The following is an 18,761-nucleotide window of genomic DNA, read 5'->3' on the forward strand; positions in this document are numbered from 1 at the left end:
CTTAACAGCATTTGTTCTCCAAAATCCTCATTTAACTTCCAGAAAAATTACAGGCTGCTCCTGAGATCCACATGCCAGGCTTCTTGCCTTTTTTTTTTTTTTTTTTTTTTTTTGACAGGCAGAGTGTACAGTGAGAGAGAGAGAGAGGCAGAGAAAAAGGTCTTCCTTTGCCGTTGGTTCACCCTCCAATGGCCGCCACGGCCGGCGTGCTGCGGCTGGTGCACCGCACTGATCCGATGGCAGGAGCCAGGTGCTTTTCCTGGTCTCCCATGGGGTGCAGGGCCCAAGGACTTGGGCCATCCTCCACTGCACTCCTGGGCCACAGCAGAGAGCTGGCCTGGAAGAGGGGTGACCGGGACAGAATCCGGCGCCCCGACTGGGACTAGAACCCGGTGTGCGGCGCTGCAAGGCAGAGGATTAGCCTAGTGAGCCGCGGTGCCGGCCGCCTTCTTGCTCTTTCTCTGGTGACATGTGGACGTGTCAGCTATTTATTGGGAAAAGGAGAATAAGTTCTGCTGTTTTTATTTGCACAGTCCTTTAGTCTCATAGAACTTTTTCTTTCCCTTTCTTAAAAGTTAGAACCTTGAGAACTTCAGCTGAGTTTAAAATTGTGTACGTTTAGCCAAGTAGTGACGGTGTCCTTGTAATGTGTGGTAGTTGCCTATTCATTTGCAGAATTTTGGTCTCTTTGGCCTTCAGTCAAGTTGACCACCAGCTTGCAGCTGATAACGCTAAAGAAATAAAAAAGGCTCATATCTTATAAGGTTGGCATGAAGTTCAGGTGTCCAAATTCTGCAAGATGTAACTAGAACAGTTGTTCTCAAAGTGTGTTCCAGACCATGAGAGCAACAGCTGGGAACTGGGAGACGTGCAAATTCTCTGCCCTACCTCTGACCCGCTGAGTCACAAAGTGGAATTTGTGTGCTAACAGCTTTCCAGGTGTTCCTGATGCCTCTTCAAGTTTGAGAAATCCCTGGGCCAAAGTCTTGATGGACTGGAAACAGATGAGCTATTTGCAATATCAAACACAAGGCTATTTCAAAAAGTTCATGGAAAGCAGAATTAAAAGTTAAGTTCATTCAGGTCCACACATTTTTTGAAATACATGCATAATTCATAATATATATTTTCCATGAACTTTTGAAGATTCTTGGCGGATCTTTGCTGACCCCTTCTTGACTTAAGGTGGATTTTCCTGGGAAGATCTAACACATTATGTTCCTCCAGGAAGATCTAGTGCATTCCAATACCAGATGCAAACACTATTTTGCTTTCTTGTTTTTTTTTTTTTTTTTTTTAATTATTTATTTATTTGCAAGGCAGTGACAGAGAGAGGGAGGAGGAGGAAGATGAGGAGGAAGAGGAGAAAGAGATATCTTCCATCTGCAGTTTACTCTCCAAATGCCTGAAGCAGCCTGGGCTTTGTCAGGCCAAAGCTAGAAGCCAGGAGCTCCAATCAGGTCTCCTGGGTGGGTAGCAGAGACTCAAGTATTGGAGCCATCATCTGCTGCCTCCCAGTATACATTGGCAGGAAGCTGGAATTGGAAGCGGAGCATCTGGGGCTGGAATCAGGCATGTGATACGGGATATGGAAATCCCAAACGTGGCTTAACTCTCTGCACTACGATTCCTGCCCCCACTTTCCTTCCTTCCTTCCTTCCTTCCTTCCTTCCTTCCTTCCTTCCTTCCTTCCTTCCTTCCTTCCTTTCTTTCTTTCTTTCAGTAAATTTAAAATAATTTCTTGGCTTGTCTTACAGAAAGATGACTCTAACTTTCTTTAGAGAGGAACAGCAAGACAATTAATTTACTTTTTGAGGGAAAGAATACTGTATACACAAATCTCTTTGAAAGTTAACTCTCACAACTTTTTAATTCTGTCAGTATATTTAACTCTGCACATTTTTTGGGTTTCTTTGATCTCCATAAAGCATTTACTCTTCCAAATAAGATCTGAATATTTTCAGGAAACAATATTTCAATTCCACTGAGTATATTGTTTTCTTTTTCTATGGCAAGTTTACAAATAAACAGAATATATAAATAGAGAATGCTTTAAATTGATTGCTTTATTTTCCTTTTAGCTATATTAGCTCTTCTTCTCTTCCTGAGAGCACCATTTAAAAGTGCATTTTAATTCATTCTCTGATGTTTTTCCTCTGTGTGGGCATTGGAAGATGCAAATCTGCATGTGACATTATTGCCTCTGACAGAATGAGTTGAAATGAATGATTTCAGCCTCTGCTTGAGTCAGTCCATTACATAATGTACATCATGGTAAAAAAAATAGGGCCACTACAGCGCTGGAAATTCATGAGAATTTGAACTCATCTCCAGAATCTTAGGATGCATTTGAATGTCTGCTACAATTTATAAGTTATGTGGAGACAGTCTAATGCCCAGTTTTCCAACTATTAAATGTTTCCCTTTTAAAAAAGTTTACAGCCAATGAAAGCAAATGTACTGTAAAAGGATTGGAGGAAAATTAAATCATTTTCTGAGCCTAAACCTCTAAAATCTGCTATTTCCTTTCATTCTACCCCAACAACAAAAAATGCATTATTATTATTACTTTTAATATTCTGAAACTTTTCAACATATACATGTTACAACATCAACAGCTGAGAGCAGAAGAAACTCTTATTATTTATATGTATGCAAATACCATTGAAAATACATTTTTGTAAATAATATACATAGTACATTTATTATATATATAATATATACGCTACATGCATATACATCAGTGTTGTTTTTCCAACAGTAATTGTGATCCAACTGTGACTCGTGAAATAAATTTTGCCAGTCATAATCTGCATTAAAAAATTAACTGGAGGGGCCGGCACTGTGGTATAGATTAAGCCTCGACCAGCAGGGCTTGCATCCCATATGGGTGTTGGTTCAAGTCCCTGCTGTTCCACTTCTGATCCTGCTCCCTGTTAATGCACCTAGGACACTAGCAGATGACCCAACAGCTTGGGCCCCTGCACTACCTGGGAGACCTGGAAGAATCTACTGGCTCCTGGCTTTTGGCCTAGCCCTGGCCATTACGTCCATTTGGGGAGTGAAGCAGCAGATAGAAGATCTCTCATTCTCTCTCTCTTTCTCCCTCTTTCTCTCTCCTGTCTCTGTATTTCTGCCTTTCAAATAAATACTATTTAAAAAATGAATAAAAAATTAACTGGAATAGACAAACTAGACTAGGCTGAAACAGAATATGTTAGAAAATAACAGAACACATTACATGATATAGTGAGGCTAAGCATTGCTCAGGGACACTTGTTTTAGTGTAAATGTGGATACTGGGATTTGATATAAAAGCACTGGTGCAGAGAGTTGAATATTTATAGTGAGTAGGTTGACTGTGAATGTAATTTCCTGTCATCTTCTTACCTTCAACAGCAAAAGCAAAACAACAACAAAATCCCCAAATACCTGTAAAATATGTACTTACTTATTGAAAAGAAAATAAAGTTCTGTGCACTGTTTACGTCCAGTCTTTAGATACCTTGATTGATTCATTCATTTATATAATTAATGAACTTTGGATAAATTAATAACTTAATGTTACTGATGATAAAACCTACCTATGACATTGGTGAGAGGATTAAATGAGCTAACACATGTGAAGTGCTTAGTGTAGTACAAGTATATTACAAATAAAATCTTTAGTAATAAGTGAATTTAATGCAAGCTTACTCTGTGTAATTCAAGGTGGGTGATGTATTTTTCTGTGTGTCTCAAAGAAGGGGTCTTTAGTTCAGACTTCTATGTTGGGCTTTAGGTACATCAGAATAAAGGAGTACATCGTGTATTTTGTGTGTGTGTTCTAAGAAGGAGGAAGCGAAGAGAAAATCAAGGCTATGATGCCGCTTCCGAACTGAGTGAACTTACAGAGTGGTTATCATCAGTTCTCTAACTTCCCAGGCCCCTTTTGCTGAGGACTGAATTGTGTACCCCCAGATTCACACGTGAGGCCTTAACTTCCAATATGACTATATTTAGAGCAGGGGCTTTTAGCAGGTAATTCAGGTTAAATGAGATCTTATGGGTCCTATCTGATTAGAATCAGGGTCTGAGAAGGCAAGATGCTAGGCAGGTGCACTCACAGAGGTGAGGCCCTATGAAGACACTAGGATAAGGTAACCATCTGTAAATGAGGAGGGGAGGTCTCACCAGAACCGTGCTGGAACCCTCATCTTGGACTTTTAGCCTCCAGCACTGTGAGCAAATAGATTTCTGTTATTTAAGCTGTTTGTCATCATTTGTTGTGGCAGCTTGAACTAAGTAAGACACTTCCCACTCTGGCACTGTAGAGACTGGCTGCTGGAGGGTGGAGACCCAATGATTTCTATGCCCTTCCTTTTCCCTGTCTCCTAGCTCTGTGCTGGGTGTGAGGGTCTTCTCTCTGGTGTGGGGAGCAATCCAGAAACACAGGCATGGACTCCCCTTCAAACAGAAATGCACAGCACTCTTCAGGAGACATCTCATTAACCTCCCATGAAATAACTGCAAAGGTCAAATCTCTAGGGATATAAAATACTGGTTTGCGAGCCGGCGCCGTGGCTCAATAGGCTAATCCTCCACCTTGCGGCGCCGGCACACCGGGTTCTAGTCCCGGTTGGGGCGCTGGATTCTGTCCCGGTTGCCCCTCTTCCAGGCCAGCTCTCTGCTATGGCCAGGGAGTGCAGTGGAGGATGGCCCAGGTGCTTGGGCCCTGCACCCCATGGGAGACCAGGAAAAGCACCTGGCTCCTGGCTCCTGCCAGGATCAGCGCGGTGCGCCGGCTGCAGCGGCGGCCATTGGAGGGTGAACCAACGGCAAAGGAAGACCTTTCTCTCTGTCTCTCTCTCTCACTGTCCACTCTGCCTGTCAAAAAAAAAAAAAAAAAAAAAAAAAAAAAAAAAAAAAAAAAATACTGGTTTGCCCCACCAAAGAAATGACAGAGGAGAATTTTAGTGCACTACATTTTATAGTTCTCAGACCAGACAGTATCCCTACCAAGTTGAATGGCATTTGCCCCAAATTCATGTCCACTCAGAATTTGTGAATGTGACCTTATTTTGAAATACAGCGAAATGTAAGCAAGTTAAGATGAGGTCATCGGAATGGACCCTAACCCAATATGATTGGTATCCTTAGGAAAGGAGGAGAATTTGGGGGGGGGGTTCCACCTGAAGAGGTGCCATAGATGGAAGAGATTCACGTACAAGCCAAGGAACACTGGATTGCTGGCCACCATCAGAAGCTGGCAAAAGCAGAAAAGATCTTCTCTAGAATTTTCTGAGCTAGCATGACCTTACAGATACTTGGCTCCAGACTTCCAGCTTCTAGAACCTTGAGAGAAGTTTCCGTTGTTCTAACCCACTCCGTTTGTGGTAATTTCCCAAGGCAGTCTAGGAAACTAATGCAATGACTAAGACTAAAACACAGATGCAAATCATTTGTATTTGGAAACCATACATAAAATTTAGCATAAATCAATTTCCCCCAAATTGCAGCAATTCCCAAATAGCACCATGTAACTAACGACTGGTTGAGAAGGGTACATACTCATACAATGAGAAAAAGGCATGGTTAATCCTTTTACACACGTGATATCTACTATATGTTGAGCAGTATCCTGAGCACTGGTGTCTTACATGGCAGGGACATATTGGTCCCAGATGTGTTGGGGAAGTTGCTTCTACTTTCCTTTTTCTGAGGTGTGATACATCTACATTCTTCTCAATCTCCACTGATACACGGCATTCACACTGCATGTAGTTAGACAATCGAAGGAGGAGGAGAAGTTATAGGAAAAACCAAGCCAGGAGAGATAACCTCATCTAAATTTTATGTGCTTCCCCTGCATTTTTTCCCGCTTTGTGTCTTAAAAAATCAGAAATCCAGGGCTTTTTTTCCATTACAGAGGACCTCATGCCCATTTCTTTGGGTGAGGAGACAGAAACTGAGGAATATTGTGGATATGTTCCCTGTCCAGAGAGTACAGAGTAGCTGGAATAGACATGGATATTAAAAGGAAAAAGAAAGCAATAGAATGTAATATGTGTGTAAAACACAAAGAAACACAGAGTTAGGCAAAATGATGGGGGGAGGGGAAACTAGTGGCCATTTCTGCCCTGAGCACAAGTAGAAATGCAACTGGTAAGAATAGCAATGAGATCAGCCAGAGGAGTTGAAACTTTTTCCAAAAGGAGTTTATTTCTTACAGTGAGATTGGAATAAATGGAGAAATTCAAATGTATTGTCTTTTATAAGGATGAGTTTCCCATGTTGAAGACTTGGTTGGATATGGATGATTTTGGAAATAAGAGGCCCTCAAAGAAGACTACCAGGTGAACAGTTTCCTTGGGATCAGAGGTGTTTCAGATTTTGGCTTTTTTAAGATTTTTGAGTATTTCATAGTGTCATGAGGTATCTTGGACATGGACCCCAAATCTAAGAATGGAATTCATTCATGTTTCATATACATGCATATAGCCTATGCATATAGCCTAAAGGTAATTTTCTATGATATTTTAAATAATTTTGCACGTGAAAATTTCATGGTGTGGAATTTTCCACTTTTGGTATCATTCTGGTGCTCAAAAAGCTTTGGATTTTGGAAGATTTTGGGTTTCAGACTTTAGGATTAAGGATGTTCAAACTTCATTTTCTTTGTATAAAATTTCCATGTTTTAGGGCTTGCAATATATAGTAGAATATGGACATTAAGGCAAAACTTTAATTTCTATAAGAGTTTTATTTTCTCTTAATGTCACACTTATTAAAAGCAACTTATTAAAATCAAAAAGTTTGATTTTTGAGAATGGATGAGAAGTAGCTTAGATGGAAATTTTCAAAATTGATGACACAAAGATGAAATCATTCCTTTCATATTTGGACACAATTGGAGCCTGGAAGCTGTGAAGGGAGAAGGCTCATGCCTGCCTATCTAAAATGAATAATTTTTCAAGGACTTTCTTTCTAAAATTTTTGTTTATTTTCATTTTATTTGAAAAGGAGAGAGTGAGAGAGAGCGAGAGAAGGCGATAAAATCTTCCATCTGCTGTTTTGCTCCCCAAATGCCTGCAATAGCCAAGGTTGAGCCAGCCAAAATCAGGAGATGGGAACTGGAATCAAGTCTCCCATGTGAGAGGCAGGGACCCGAGTGTCTGAGCCATTGTGGCTGTCTCCCAGGACACAGAGTAGCAGGAAGCTAGATTGGAAGCAAAGTAACCAGGGCTTAAATCAAGCACTCCCATATGGGGTGTGTGTCCCATGCAGCCATGTAACTGCTGCCGCACTAAATGCCTGTCCTCCTCCCGCCAGGACTTTCTAAATGCTCTGCTGTGATTTGAATATTTACCCCTCTGAACTCAAGTAGGGTTCTAATTGTATGGTAATCATACTCAGAGGCTGAAAATTCAACCTAATCGTGGTGTTTAGAGGTCTTTTTTTCCCCCCAGAAAACTTTTATTTAAGATATACAAACTTCATGCATTTCATAAATACAACTTTAGGAATACAGTGATTCTTCCAACCCTATCTGTACTCCCAACCTTCTTCCTCCTCCCTCTCCTATTCCCATTCTTATTTTTTGATAAATCTATTTTCAATTAACTTTATACACAGAAGATTAAATCTATAGTAAGGAAATAGTTCAACAAATAGTATTAGGAAAAAAAACTGTTCCAAAAGTTTTTTGATTTCTTTTTTGATTTCTTCTATGGCCCACGGTTCATTCAGGAGCATGTTATTCAGTCTCCACGTGTTTGCATACATATGTTCTAGAGGTTCTCAAGTTCTGGTTTCCAGCTCAAGTTCTTCTCTTCCAGAGAAGATGCATGGTATCATTTCAATTTACTTGAATTTACAGAGATTTGCTTTATGGCCTAGCATATAGTCTATCCTAGAGAAAGTTCTGTGCACTGGTGAGAAGAATGTGTATTCTGTGGCTGTAGGATGGAAAGTTCTGTAAATATTCGTTAGGTTCATTTGGTCTATAGTGTCAGTTAACTGTTGTTTGCTTCTGATTTTTTGTCTGGTTGATCTGTCCATCATTGAAAGTGATGTGTTGGGGGCTGGTGCTGTGGCACAGTGGGTTAACACCCTGGCCTGAAGCACTGGCATCCTATATGGGCACCAGTTCTAGTCCTGGTTGCTCCACTTTCCAGTCCAGCTCTCTGTTATGGCCTGGGAAAACAGTACAAGATGGCCCAAATTCTTGGGTCCCTGCCCCTGTGTGGGAGACTCGGAGGAGACTCCTTGCACCTGGCTGCGGATTGGCGCAGCTCCGGCCGTTGCAGCCATCTGGGAGTGAACCATTGGATGGAAGACCTCTCTCTCTCCTCTCTCTGTGTAACTCTGACTTTCAAATAAATAAATAAATCTTCAAAAAAAAAGTGATAGGTTTTGAAGGCCCCTGTTCCTCTTCTATGGGAGTTTATGTCTCCCTTTAGATCCATTAACATTTCTTTTAAATAGTCAGGTGCCCTGTAATTAGGTGCATATACATTTACTATAGTCACATCTTGATCTCTTTATCATTGCATAGTGACCTTCTTTGTCTAGCAGTTTTTGGGCTAAAGTCTATTTTGGGTCAGGCGCTGCAGCATAGCAGGTAAAACCACCGTCTACAGTGCCAGCATGCTATATGGGCGCCGATTCTAGTCCTGGCTGCTCCACTTCTGATCCAGCTCTCTGCTATGGCCTGGGAAAACAGAAGATTGCCCAAGTTCTTGGGCCCCTGCACCTACATAGGAGACCTGGAGAAAGCTCCTGGCTCCTGGCTTCAGATCAGTGGAGTTCTGGCTGTTGAGGCCAATGGGGGAGTGAACTGGCAGATGGAAGACCTCTTTTTCTCTCTGCTTATCCTCTCTTTGTGTAACTCTTTCAAATAAATAAATAAATAAATCTAAAAAAAATTACTTTGTCTGAAATCAGGATGGCAATATCAGCTTTTTTTTGGTTGCTGCTAGCATGGGATATCTTTCTCCATCCTTTCACTTTCAGTCAGTATTTTTGTTGGTGAGAGCAGCAAATAGATGAGTTTCATGTTTTAATCCATTCAGCCAGTCTATCTTTTAAAGGGACATTTGAGGCCACTTACATTCAAGGTGACTATTGATAAGTAACGATGTGGCCCTGCCATTTTCCCATAAATATCCCTATTGTTTACTTTGGTTATCCTTTGTACTTTTACTGGGGGGTTTTCTGCCTTCATCTTCTTTCATAGTGATGACAATGTTTCTGTGTGTAGCATATCTTTAAGCATCTTTTTAAAGGCTGGATGGGTGGTGACAAATTCAGTATATGTTTGTCATGAAAGGTCTTTATTTCACCTTTGTTCATAAATGAGAGCTTTGCAGGGTATAGTATTCTGGGTTGACAGTTCTTTTCTCTTAAGACTTGCAATATAGCTCGCCATTTTCTCCTAGCCTATAGGGTTTCTGTTGAGAAGTCCAATGTGAGCCTGATTGGCGATCCTCTGAAAGTAATCTTACATCCCTCTCACGCACATTTTAGAAACTTTTCTGTATGTTTTACTGTGAGGAGTTTGACTATGACGTATGGTGGTGAAGATCTTTTCTGGTCCTGTCTGTTAGGATGTGCTTCCTATACTTGGACTTCCCTCTTCTTTTTTTTTTTTTTTTTTTAAAGATTTATTTATTTTACTTGCAAGTCAGAGTTATACAGAGAGAAGGAGAGGCAGAGAGAAAGAGAGAGAGAGAGAGGTCTTCCATCTGATGGTTCACTCCCCAGATGGCTGCAATGGCTGGAGCTGTGCCAATCCAAAGCCAGGAGCCAAGTCTCCCACGCAGGTGCAGGGGCCCAAGGATTTAGGCCATCTTTTCCAGGCCATAGCAGAGAGCTGGATTGGAAGTGGAGCAGCTGGGTCTCAAACTGGCGCCCATATGAGATGCCGGCACTGCAGGCAGTGGTTTTACCTGCTATGGCACAGTTCCAGCCCTAGGCTTCCCTGTCTTTCTCCAAATTAGGGAAGTTTTATGTAATCAATTCTTGAAAAATGCTGTCTAATCCATTCTCTCTTTACATGCCTTCAGGAACTCCAAAGACCCATTTGTTGGGTCATTTGATAGTATCCTATGAATCTTCAACACTGTTTTTTAGTTTTCTAATATCTTCTTTTTCTTCTTCTTCTTCTTCTTCTTTTTTTTTTTGGTCTGACTGTAAAATTTCCAGAGATTTATCTTATAACTCAGATATTCTTTCTTCTGCCTCACCAACTCTGTTGTTAAGGCTTTCTACATTTTTTATTTGATCAATTGAATTCTTCATTTCTACTGTTTCATTTTGATTTCTCTTTAAAATCTCAATTTCGTGGGAAAAATACCTATTCATGTCTTGTGTGAATTTCTTTAATTCCCAAATTTGCTTCTGGTTACTTTGAAGTAATCCTACGATCAATGTCTTGAATTCCATTTCTGACGTTTTGTCAGTCTCTTCGTCTTCACATTCTAGTATTGAAGTGTTGTCTTCTTTTGGAGGCATTGTATTGTTTTCCTTATTCTTGTTTCTTGAATTGCTACATTTATTATTAGGTATTTGTGGTGATACTGGTTGAGTTTCTCTTTTCCCCTGTGATGGCTTTTACCTTCTGACTATTCCCCTGTGGATTAGTGGAGTGGCTGCTCTTTCAGTGAATACTCAGAGGCGTATGCTGGGTATGGTCAGGGAGCTCCGCTCAGTGCTCCAGGGTGAGGGGAGTGTTCAAGGTGACACCAAGTTTGCCAGTGGTAAACGTCTCTTTTTTGTTTATTAGAGGGGAGGTTTAATCTGCTCTATTGGTGTAATATCACGCTCACCTCCTCTTCTCCAAGGAGACCAATGCCTGATTACTAGCCCCAGTGTGTATAATATTCATTCTCATTGTCACAAGAGCCACACAAAGGACCCATGCAGTCCTGGGTGTGAGCACGGATACTGCAGCAATCACTCTCAACAGAGAATTGGGGGCCCTGGGCATGTGGAGCTGCCCACAGTGACTGCCCAAGGTCCCTGCCACACCCTGTGCTTTCTGATGCAGCTACAGTGTTTTCACAGTCTCAGCACACAAGGCTACCATGGTCATGAGCGTCCAGCCACCTGTCAATTCTCCCAGCCAGATTCACATTCACAGATTCCTGGACATGTGGATGCAAACTGGCACAGCTGTTACCTATATCCAAAATGGCACTTGCCCTCTCTTGGCTAGTTACAGGATGCTGGTTCCAGGTGGTCAAGGAAAGAGAAACATGAACCCCCACTTTATTTCCCTCTAGGTTGGCAGGTACACTGACGCCCACAGAGCTCCAGACCACCATACTCACAGCAGGCTACTCCCAAAGCCTTATCACCAATGGCTTGGGTTGCTGCCGTCTGGTCTCACCTCATTCTCCAAAGCTGGTGCTGAGGCTCTCTGCTGCTGGGGTCGTGAGTTGTGGGCATCCATACTCTCCACATGGATCCACAGGGTCCTTCTAATTTGCATGGCGTTTCCTCTGTAGTCTTCTCCCTACTCTTCCCTGAGATTACACTTTCTCCATGCTTTTAAAACTATCTTCCCCCGGACTAGAGCAGTAAGCGCCCTCCTTATTCCGTAGTGGTTGTGTCTTTTGGAAGTGACTAGATTTGATTAGATGTTAGGGTGTAGCACCATGATTAAATCCTCATGGTTTTATAAACCATAAGAGACGGACTGTCCACATAGACATAGGCACTTGTGCTATCACCATGACCTGATGCAGTCAGGGGAGCCCATGCTGTTTGGCCCTTGTACCTCCAGAATCATGAGCTAAATTAAATGTCTTTTCTTTATAAAGTTAAGCTGCCTAGAGCATTGTTCTAATGATGACAATCTAACTAGGGCCCAGAAGAGACTTTTTTTCCTTCTACTAGCACCCTATGCTTTGCAAGCTTCACACATACACATAGATTTGTGTAACAAAGTTTACCTTTAACATTAAGATTGCAGCAATTCAGAAAAATGCTCTCAGAACACTTGCCCTGCAAAGGTACCTCCCTATATGAGCTGATGCTAACTCTTGCCTCTAAAACTGGGTATACAGGTAGCGTACATACATTTTTGTCCATATTCTCCATTTCACCTTTAAAAACTTCCTATTGTCTCAGCTTCCTTGAATAAACCCATGGTTTACTATGGCTCATGTATTCCCCGGCAATGCTCTTTCATTCTCAGATAAATGTCATTATTCTTTAAGATCTCTGTTTGCTGTTTAAATTGACCTGTATCAAAGCTGCCAATGTTGCCTGCTGGTTCAGGGCTAGGCCTTGTGAGCACTTCAGATGGTGACTTCATCTAAGTGGTACAAGCCCTGTGAGAAGGGTGTGATGGCAATGCTCACTTGACCAAAGGGGACATCTAGAGAACTGAGCTGGTAGTGAAGTGTTTTGTGCTGAGGTTGGGAATAGGAATCTGAGGGCTTTGTGACTACACCAGCCCTCTTTGCTGTGTTTATTCCTTGGACTCCCTATATAACAATAGTCCATTGTGTGTTCTGTGTTCCTGTACAAATGGTCGGCACTGACTTGTACTTCCTGTATCAAGGCCTGCTGAGCGAATGGCTGGGAAGCTGCATTGATAGAAATCAGCCAAGGGGATATTTTTTTGAGAGGGAGCGAGAGAGAGAACAAACGAGAGAGTGAGCTCCCATCTGCTAGTTTACTCCTGAAATGCCCACAGGGTCAGGGTTGTGCCAGGTCAAAGCCAGGAGCCAGTAACTCAATTCAGGTCTCTCACATGGGTTGTAGGGACACAACTACTTTAGTCATCGCTGCTGCCTCCTGAAATGTGTATTAGCAAGAGGCTGAAATCAGGAGAAGAGCCAAGATTTGGATATAGACACTCTTATATGACATGCAGGTGTCCCAACCAGTGACTTACCCGCTGTACCGAGGCCCACCTCCACGTAATTTTCGGGGTTCATAGGAGTTTGAGAATCACTGAGCTATGCTTTGTGCATCCAGTGCCATGGAGAAGAACTAGTGAAAATGTCACTAAATTTCACTGCTTGTCCTACATCACAAACACTAAGTGTCAGACATTTGGTAAAGTCATTTTCATGAAAATTTCAGTAGGGGAATAGAAGGTGAGAGGGAAATGGGACCAAAAGAAGTAGTAAAGGGAAAAAAAATTCTATAAGATGAGAAAGGCAAATGAAACAAAGACATGACATGAATGAAGTCTTGAAGTGGCAGGAGAGGAAATGATACAAGGGCCTCTTTCAAAGAAAAGAAAGAAAAGATCAAATATTCCAACGTCATTGGCTTTCTTTTGTTCCTGTATGAACACCAGCCTTCTAGCTCCTTTACTTAATCTAAGATTGTGAGGGTGCATAAAAACTCATATACCTAAGTCATGGTGAAAGGAAAAAGGGCCACTCACACATGGTTTATACTGTTTTACTTTGCAGAAAGGACATTGATAAAAAATAACCTCTTTGTTGCATCTACTCAAATAGTGAATGCAAAATACAGCATCAATTGGCAACATGTTAATTCCCTTACAATACAATACAAAATATCTCGTCCACACTGGAAAACCTCCTCAGATGATTTTGACGTGTGTCCCCACTACGTGACACCAGGGCTACATCATCTCCAGGGCTCTTTTAACTCTGCCAATCAATTTTCACCGAGTGTTCTTAGTACAAATGTCACAGGTGTGTAGGGGGAATTGCATCTTGTTTTGGAACTGAAATAGAAGGCTCCAAGCAATTTTTAGTATGTAGGCCACTGTTTTCCTCTCACACTGTCTGCCACAGTTTGTTGTAAGCGTGGCCTAATTTCCCATTAGGAGTGGGTCTGTAGAACACAGGGATTCTCCTAGAGGAACTGTGTGTATTTACAGAACCAAAGGATGGACATATCTACCTGCGCTCTGGGATGGAAGAGGTTCAGGCCGAATTTCTGAGAGAGCTTAATTCTGGTGAAACTGTGAATTACTATGCCAGTTAAAAATAGGCTCCTAAGGCCAAAAGAATAGAAGAAAAAGTACCGAAGGAAGCACAGTCATTTAATCATTTAGCTTTTGATCACTGGGCTGAACTAACACACTTCAGGCCAGGGACTTGTCAGTTAGTGTAGCCTGAGCTGAAAGGACCACACAGGCGAGTGACAAGAAAGCTGACAGAGTAGGTGTTGGTGGTGGGGAGGACTCTCTGGGTGGCAGGAAGGGTGGGCTGGGGCTGGGAGAGGCAGGATCTGTTCTGAGAGAGCTCCCAGGGTCATGGCTGTCCCATGACTGTGGGCATGTGGTGCTGAGGCCCACAGCAGCCTTTGCTTTCCTTGAGGATGATAAATAATGACTACTCCTCATTCTTCTTTTTTAAATTTTATTTAAGTTATACACATTTCATATATTTCATATACACAGATTTAGGAACATAATGGCATTCCCTCCCCCATTCATGCTCCAGCTCTTCCTCTCCTCCCTCTCGGATTTCCACTCTTATTTTTTGCAATGATCTATTTTCTGTATACTTAATTATTGTATAGTAAACCATACACTAAGTAAAAGAGCTCAACAAATAGTATGAAGAGAAAGAAAACACTGTTTCTCAATGGAAGAGACATGGAATCTCAAAATGTCTATTTCACCCCAACACATTGCATTTCAGGTACCCTATTAGTTACGTTGGACAGGGAAAACATATGCAATCTGTCCTTTTGGGATATTTCACTAAATATAATGGTTTCCAGTTATGTACATTGTATTGTAAAAGACAAGATTTCATTTTTTTTTGCAACAGAGTAAGACTCCATAGTGTATATATACCATAATTTCTTTATCCAGTGAACAGTTGATGGACATCTGGGGTTGATTCTATATCTTACATATTATGAATTGTGCTGCAATGAGCATGGGGATACAGAAAACTCTTTGAAATGTTGATTTCTTTCGGTTTGTGTAAATTGCCAGGAATGGGATGGCTGGATCATATGGTGAGTCTATATTCATATTTCTGAGGTATCTCGATATTGTCACTCACAGTGGTTGTACAAATTTACATTTCACTAAGGACCAAGGTACCTTATTCCCCACATCCTTGCCAGCATTTGTCACTTGCTGATCTCTGTATGAGAGTCATTCTACCTGGAGTGAGATGAAACTGGAGTGTGGTTTTGATTTGCATTTCCCTGATGGCTAGTGATACTGAGCATTTTCTCAAGTGTCTGTTGGCCATTTGAATTTCCCCTCTTCAAAAATGCATGTTCAAGTTGCTTGCCTATTCCTTAACTGGGTTTTTTGTTTTGTTATTGTTGAATTTATTTAGCTCTTTATGGATTCTGAATGTTAATACTTTATCAGTTACATAGTTTGCAGATATTTTCTCCCATTCTGTCAGTTGCCTCTTTACTTTGCTGAGTGCTTCTCTTGCAGTGCAGAAGCTTTTCAGCTTGATGTAATCCCATTTGTCGATTTTTGTTTGATTGCCTGTGTTTCTGGGGTATTTTCCAAGAAGTCTTTACCTATGCCAATGTCTTGCAGAATTTCCCCCATGTTTTCTAATTATTTGATGTTATTGCATTGTAGAGTTAGGTCTTTGATCCATTTTGAGTGAATTTTTGTGTAAGGCGTAAGATAGGGGTCTAGTTTCATACTTCTGCACATGGAATCCAGCAGTGCTGACTGCAAAGGAGACCCTAGGAATAGTGCCAGGTTAGATGTGGGCTACCCACTCCGCATGCTCTACTGTGGAGTGTGTTTATTACCAACACAGTACTGTGAACATATGCCTGATGTTGCTAAATGCAGACAGTAATTAGAGAAGAATTTTCCAAATAAATTTGCAAAACTTAGAAAATTCACCCAAACAAGAGACGGGAATCACTGAGGGTCAAGAAACAGCAGGGCAAGAAGAGAAGAAAAAACAAAAGAGAGGTGGAAGAGGTCAAATAAAACAGAAGAAAAAGACAGTACCACAAAAGTTTACAATAGCCAGAATTTCCAGAGCAAAGAAGAAATATGTGACAAGAGTATGTGGTCTTGCAACTTTTGAAATTGATCTTAAGGAAGCACAAAGATTTTTTGTGCAGAAATTCTCCTGTGGTGCCTCAGTAACAGGGGAAGACGAGATCATCATTCAGGAGACTTCACAGATGACATCATTGATGTCATTCAGGAAAAGTGGCCGGAGGTGGATGATGACAGTATCGAAGATCTTGGAGAAGTGAAGAAGTGATTCTGAAACTTGTCTATATTTAACGATCTGAACTGAGAATTGATATGGCCAAAGGGAAAGAGGCCTTTTAAAATCTATATATTTCTCCTACAGTAAGACTGTAGACGACCTTCGTTCTTGGCATCTTCACTGTTCTGTACAAGGCTGCTTGTTTTTTTATTGCCAAAGTCTAATGAACAAGGGAGACTGTCATGCTTATACATGAAATAGAATTAGTCAAAATAAAACATTTTGGTCATTTGGTTAAAAAAAATCTGCACATGGAGATTCAGTTTCCCCAGCACCATTTGTTAAAGAGACTATTTTTGCTCTGGAGATTTTTAGCTCCTTTACCAAAGATAAGTTGGTTGTAGATGTATGGATTGATTCTGGAGTTTTTATTCTGTTCCATGGGTCTACAAGTCTGTTTTTATGCCAGTACCAGGGTGTTTTGATTATAACTGTCCTGTAGTATGTCTTGAAATCAGGTATTGTGATGTCTTTGGCTTTGTTTTTGTTGTGTAAGATTGCGTTAGCTATTCAAGGTCTCTTGTGTTTCCATATAAATGTTTTTCTAGATCTGAGAAGAATGTCGTTGGTATTTTGATTGAGATTGCACTGAATCTGTAAATTGCCTTTTGAAGTATGGACATTTTGATGATGTTGAGCCTTCCAATCCTTGAATATGGAAGATTTTTCCATTTTTAAATGTCTTCTATTTCTTTCTTTAATGTTTTGTAATTTATGTAGTAGAGAACTTTGACATCCTTGGTTAAATTTATTTGAAGTTATTTGACTCTTTTTGGAGCCATTGTGAATGGGACTGATCTTAAAAGTTTTTTTTTCAGCCATTACATTTTTTTGTGTATGCAAAGACAATTGATTTTTCTGTGTTGATTTTACATCCTACCACTTTACCAAACTCTTTTATGATTTCCAGTAGTCTCGCAGTGGAGTCTTTTGTTATCTCTTATATATAGGATCATTTCATCTGAAGATAGGGATAGTTTAATTTTCTCATTTCCAAATTGTATTCCTTTGATTTATTTTTCTTTTCTAATATGTCAAGCTCTGGCTAAAATGTCCAGGTCTATATTAAATAGTAGTGTTGAGTGTGGGCATCCTTGTCTGGTTCCATACCTTAGGGGGACTGCTTCCAGCTTTTCCCCATTCAATAGGATGTTGGCTGTGGGTTTGTCTTAAATTTCTATGATTGTGTTGAGGAATGTTCCTTCTGTACCCAATTTGCTTAAAGTTTTCATCATGAAAGGGTGTTGTATTTTATCAAATTGTTTCTCTGCATCTATTGAGTTATCCATATTTTTTTTGTTCTTCCATTTGTTAATGTGATACATCCCATTTATTGATTTGTGAATATTGAATCATCCCTGCAAACCAGAGATAAATTCCACTTGGTCCAAGTGAATGATCTTCCTGACATGTTGTTAGATTTGATTAACTAATATTTTATTGAGAACTTTTGCATTTATGTTCATTTTGCATTTATATTCATCAGGGATCTTGGTCTATTTTTCCCTTTCTCTGTTGCATCTTTTTCAGGTTTAGGTATTAAGGTGATGCAGGCTTCATAGAAGGAGTTTGGGAGGATTCCCTTCTTTTCAATTATTTTGAATAGCTTGAGAAGAATTGGAATTTGTTCTTCTTTAAATATATGGTAGAATTCAGCAGTGAAGCCATCCGGTCCTGGACTTTTCTTTTTTGGAAGGGTCTTTATTAATTATTCAATTTCCATCCTGGTTATTGGTCTGTTTAGGTTTTCTGTATCTTCTTGACTCAATTTTGATAGATTGCATGCTTCTAGGAATCGATCCATTATTTCTAGGTTTCCCAATTTGTTGGCATACAGCTTGTTGAGCCATTTCTAATGATTCTTTTTATTTCTGTGGTAAACTTTGTTGCATTTCCTTTTTCACTTCTGATTTTATTGATTTGGGTCTTTTTCCTTTTTTTTTTTTTGGTTAGTGCACCAATGGTGTATCATTTTTTTTTTTTTAAACAGCTCTTCAGGCTGGCACCGCAGCTCACTTGGCTAATCCTCTGCCTGTGGCGCCAGCACACCGGGTTCTAGTCCCCCTTGAGATGCTGGATTGAGTCCTGGTTGCTCCTCTTCCAGTCCAGCTCTCTGTTATGGCCTGGGAGTGTAGTGGAGGATGGCCCAAGTGCTTGGGCCCTGCACCTGCATGGGAGACCAGGAGGAAGCGCCTGGCTCCTGGCTTCGGATCGGCACAGCACGCTGGCCGTGGCAGCCATTTTGGGGGGGTGAACCAATGGAAAAAGGAAGTCTTTTCTCTCTGTCTCTCTCTCTCACGGTCTGACTCTGCCTGTTAAAAAAAAAAAAAAACAGCTCTTCATTTCACTAATTTTTTGTATTATTTTGGTTTCAATTTTGTTTATTTCTTCTCTAATTTTAATTATTTATTTCCTCCTATTAATTTAGAGTTTGACTTATTGTTGTTTCTCTAGGTCCTTGAGATGCATCAATAGTTCATTTATTTGATACCTTTCCAATTTATCCATGTAGGCACTAATTGCTATAAACTTCCCTTTTCACACTGCTTTTGCTTTATGCCATAG

At 40.7% G+C, this 18,761-nt stretch overlaps 1 long non-coding RNA gene and 1 pseudogene across 1 annotated transcript in view; both read left to right on the forward strand.

Moving 5' to 3' along the window:
* LOC127487911 (uncharacterized) overlaps positions 1-18,761 on the forward strand; it is an 84,559-nt gene that overhangs the window by 51,136 nt on the left and 14,662 nt on the right. The gene's annotated exons all lie outside the window — the stretch shown is intronic.
* LOC100341763 (density-regulated protein pseudogene) lies at positions 15,600-16,448 on the forward strand (annotated as a pseudogene).

This window comes from Oryctolagus cuniculus, chromosome 2 (genome assembly GCF_964237555.1).
Source record: "Oryctolagus cuniculus chromosome 2, mOryCun1.1, whole genome shotgun sequence".
Classification (NCBI taxonomy): domain Eukaryota; kingdom Metazoa; phylum Chordata; class Mammalia; order Lagomorpha; family Leporidae; genus Oryctolagus; species Oryctolagus cuniculus.